The 5,000-nt window shown below is 42.2% G+C and overlaps 1 protein-coding gene across 1 annotated transcript in view; it reads left to right on the top strand.

Moving 5' to 3' along the window:
- The window catches only part of LOC138029226 (uncharacterized), an 11,985-nt gene extending 9,569 nt beyond the window's left edge, over positions 1 to 2,416 (top strand). The window contains exon 2 of the mRNA XM_068876935.1: positions 1 to 2,416. This exon is cut by the window's left edge and continues 688 nt beyond it. The gene's annotated coding sequence lies outside the window, so the exon portion shown is untranslated.
- The last annotated feature ends 2,584 nt before the right edge of the window (positions 2,417 to 5,000 follow it).

The following is a 5,000-nucleotide window of genomic DNA, read 5'->3' as shown; positions in this document are numbered from 1 at the left end:
TTCTCTGATTATGTGCTCGGCATCCCTTTCACCCTGAAAACAGACCACAAACCGCTTACTGTACTCCTGAATTCATCAGAGCTCTCAAAAGATGCCCCCCGTATCCTGCGATTCCGCCTGAGACTTATGAAAAACAGCTATCAAGTTCAATATGTGCCAGGAAAACATCAAGTTACCGCAGATACACTCTCACGTGCTCCTGCTGGCCTACCAGGGATAGAAGATAAACTGCTTGTCGAAGAAGTAGAGGCCTTTTCAACTCCGACCACTTCCTAGCTCCCAGCCACGCCCAACCGACTACAGCAGAAAAGGGATGCGCAGAAGGTAGACGAAGAATGCCCCCTTTTAAGATCGTATTGCCTTCACGGATGGCCCCCTTACTTGCCTCACCAGCCGTTACTGCGCCCATATTGGGAGAACAGAAGCCACCTCACGATTGTTGATGACTTACTCCTGTACGATGATCGTATAGTCATTCCGAGGAACATGCGACTACAAATCCTCGACTGCATTCATACTGGTCACTTGGGTCTGACTAAGTGTAGACCCAGGGCACGCACTTCCGTATGGTGGCCGGGACTCTCTACACAAATTGGTGAGTTGATCACCCGATACCACACCTGTGCCAAGGACCAACCAACGCCCAGAGAACCCCTCTTGCCTTTGTCCTTCCCAGGCCGCCCATGGGAGAGGGTAACAACAGACCTGTATGATTTTCAAGGAAGAAAATACATCATCGTGGTAGACTATTACTCGAGGTGGTTTGACATCAAAGAACTCTCTGATGAGACTTCTCATTCAGTTATAAAAGCTCTCAGGGAGGTTTTCGCCACACATGGAATCCCAGATGCCATTATGTCGGACAACGGGCCACAGTATAGTGCAGAGACTTTTCGACAGTTTGCCGAAGCATACCGTTTCACACATGTTACTAATTCGCCAAAATTCCCCCGGCGAACGGCGAAGTCGAAAGAGCCATTCGCACAGCGAAGTCTATGCTGAGGAAAAACGAAGACATCTTCAGCGCCCTCTTGACTTACAGATCAACTCCTCTACAGAATGGCTACTCACCCAGTGAACTACTGATGGGACGTCACCTGCAAACACAGCTACCAACTCTTCCAACCCACTTGTACCCTAATGTGCAGATAAAAGATCACCAGTTGGTGGAAGAAAAGGAAAGCTTGTATCGATTGAACCAACAGCGCAACTTTAACAGGCGTCACAGAGCAAAGGAACTGCCAACACTTGAACTGGGTGGCCGAGTTTGGATAAGAGATCAAGATCGGTATGGCCTGGTGACAGGGAAAACTGAGAAACCACGATCTTATCTTGTCACTACAGAAAGGGGCACACTCCGACGAAACCGCTCTGCCTTAGTAACCGCAGCAAAACCAGCTGAAGCCGAACAGCACCCAGCTATGCCGGCCTGTGATGTCACCCCTGCCTCACCAGTACCTGTCATTCCTGTATTGCCAGTGCCCAGCACTCCGTCGAGGCCTCAGACTACGCAGGTGCCCCCATCCTCACAGACAGCTGTCCCAGTAGCCACTCTAGCAACAACGCTGGATGAGTGCGTACCTCCGCAAAGTCCAAGCCCTGCGGTCCTGACAACCCGGTCGGGAAGAGCTGTGAGACCACCAGAACGCTTGAATCTTTAGTTGAACATTGAACTGTGTGTGCCTCAGGGCTTCACATGAACATTTTGATTTGTTGTTCGTATTCCTGTTGTTGTTCGTTTTGTTATATTTTCATAGCTTTCCCTTTTGAGGGGGGGATGTAGGATTAGGCATTGCATGCTGGGATCGATAGGTCGGCCATCTTGAATAAACCTCGAGCTAGTCAACCTCGTTCCCAGGGTCTTCTCGGCTTTCAATATGGCGGCGGGTCTTGAGAAGACCCTGGCACACAGCAGATCATGTGATCAATATTTGTCCATCGAGGATGGACAAATATGCAAATTTTTTCAAAATGGCGGCAAAGAATAAGGTGAGAGAAATCTGGGTACGACAACTGCCAACAAACAAAATGGAGTACGAAGGGGGAACCCAAAGCTGTAAACTTTGCTTTAAGAAACCAAAAATACGGATGGATGAATGCACGAGCAACGAGAATGCGGTAGATGACAGAGAAATCTTGCTTTTCCTTTCATTTCATGTTATTTTAAACCAATGCAATCTTATAGACGGCTATTATTTCTCGAGGCTGTGATTATTAAACAGTTTGGAAACAGCCATTGCACACAGTTTCACCCGTAGCATCACAGACATTTGATTACCTTAAAATCCAGTGAGCTAAGGTTTAATGAAAGCCCTGGTTCTAGCTATTTAGTCACGGAGGTGTGTACGCTGTCTTCCGTAATGTATAGTTTATATTGCATGTTTATTTTCAATCAATTAAACCTAATTATCATTAATTTTTCATACACTTGAATGATTATCTGATTTCTTATCGGTGTATGTGATAGAGGGAGGGGTTGGCGCAGTGGTAAGATCTCTGCCTTCCAACCCTAAGGTCCCGGGTTCCATTCCCGGTTCTGCCGAGACTGGAATATTTGGCGACCTTCTTTCCCGCTAAAGTTCACTCAGCTTTCCATCCTTCCGAGGTCGGTAAAATGAGTACCAGCATGCATGGACTGCTTAGAAGCGGCTGCAATTTGTGCCTGTATATGCTTCCAGTCCGCTGGGGGTAAATTGATCATTGTAAAGCGCCTTTGAGACGTGTGATAAGGGCGCTATATAAATGCACCACTTTACTTCACTTTATATGAGCCTTCTGACAACAACTTTCCCCAGTATACATTAACCCAAAGCTATTTTCCTAAAAGGAAGTATTATTATACCACATATATATATCTGTGGTACTTCATTTTCACATTGAAACCATTAGATTGTTGTATTGTGGTTTTATCTCTCATCACATCGATTGACTGCAAGTATTGTCATGTCAGTCTAAAATCAGTATTTTAATTGTCTTCTGATTGCCAACAGGGAACCACAGCATGTTTAGTGCCCACATTCTGATTCTCACAACTTGTTATAATTTGTAAATATATTTTGTGGTAAAGTTGACATAATCAAGCACATGTACATTGTTGAACATGCTATTCCATAGGATTAGCAATCTGCTTCTTGCGCTTTTCAAGCTATGAAAAGATCTTTTCCACGTCTTGTCCTACCAGTGAAGACAATGTGATGTCTTGGAATGCTGCTCATGAAATCTGTTGAGCCTAATTAAAAAAGGGCACAATTTGTGCAAGTCCTAAACATAAGCATCTCATCATCTTTAGCGGTTCTTGTCAAATGAGCCCAGGGTTAGGGGTGGATCTTTGCTGTTTTATCAAACTGGCTTTTAATCTGCTGTTTTGGAGGCAGTGACAATGGCACGGTTTGTTTTATTTGCCTCCATTCCTTAAACTACATTTTTGTTTGATTTCGTTTACTCAGAAACGAATTGTATCTATTTAGACTTCAGGGTGAACTATCATACAATGAAGTAGCGTGATCATTCAAAACAGAGTTTGTAATTGAACATCTGAACATCTATGAGACGTAAAAACAAACTTGTGAACATGTGAACCTGAAGTATAGCAAATCATAACGCTGACAAGCATGAAAGTGAACGAAATGGGTCATAAATATGAAGTTTTCACTATCTGAATGATTTTCGGTTATATTGAAGGGATATATTGTTGAAAAATCCAAAGCTATCTCTCTTCATGGTAATAAGTAATGTAAACAATCTTCCCACTGGTGAGTTGTAGTACTGGTAGTAAATTGGGTTTTCCAGGAACCAGTTATTATTTTAAAGTTAGTACTGGTAACTTCCTAGGTTCACATGTACCTGGCCACAAGTAATGGAAGATTCACAGAAAATGGAATTTGAAATTTTATGCTGTGGCATTTGAAGGAAAATTAGGTATTTGTAGACAAGTATCATTATGTTCTTCTCTTTAATGGTTAATATTCCTTGACAGGCTTCTAACCGTTCAGATAGTTTGCGTCCACATTTTTGTCCTTCTTTGTTGAGAGTTTCAATAGACAAAGTGAAATAGATATGACCGACCAAATGACCCACACCACAGTATTTTATCTTTTCTCCTGCCCTTACCATTCCAGAAACAAAACACTATTTATTTTGTGAAATAGTTTCTTGTTGCTGGTGAAGTTGCAAATTTCCTGTGCTTTGTCAGCTTCAATTTTATTTCCCAATCCCCCTGTCCAGTCCGCAATCTTCCCCCACATCACTCGATGTACCACATCTTCAGACAGTAATTAAAATGCCACAACTTGAGCAATGCTAGAAAATATTTTCAAAGCATGTTTTGAAAACGAATAATTCAACTTAAATTATTGGAGTACAAGAAAACTCACAGGAGTGTGATGCTAAAAAAGTAATGTGTACAAAATTAAAGAATACTGTTTAATATACATATTTATATTTTTAAATCAGAAGAAGCAAAAATTGAAGTCGTTAGCAAATTGACAGGTCAATAAGACTATAAGGATAAGCCTTAAAATTATTTTCAAGAATAATAATTATTGTTAAGACTTCACAATCTTAAACAACTCTCTTGGAAAATTACAAGATGACATGCACTTTGTTTGGGGTGAGGAGATTAATATTTTTTATCAATGAAAGTAAAAGGCAACGATGAAAACCGACCGAGCTAGATCTCTCTGTGAACCACTAGCTGAAGAGTGTGGAAGGGATGGGAAAGAATATGGATTACTGCAGCTGCAGGTCTATTGAAATAAAACACAGGTCACATTCCACAGGTGAGTGTACATGTCACCGTGCTGCAGACAAATAAACAACACCAAACGTGTCTGCTAGCGCTAATCACTCAACGAAAATGTTGTTTCAGGTCTCAGGAAAACTTTTGGCTTAGTTGTTGATTATTGGAGCAGCGACCTCTAGTCTTGACCTGTATTTAACAGACCCGCCTTCGTTGCAGCTGTCACACGAGTCAACAGAACCACATACAACTGCTAAATCAA

Source organism: Montipora capricornis, chromosome 13, assembly GCF_036669925.1.
Source record: "Montipora capricornis isolate CH-2021 chromosome 13, ASM3666992v2, whole genome shotgun sequence".
Lineage (NCBI taxonomy): Eukaryota > Metazoa > Cnidaria > Anthozoa > Scleractinia > Acroporidae > Montipora > Montipora capricornis.
Note: the sequence above shows the minus strand (reverse complement) of the source record. Positions and strands in the feature narration are given on the sequence as shown.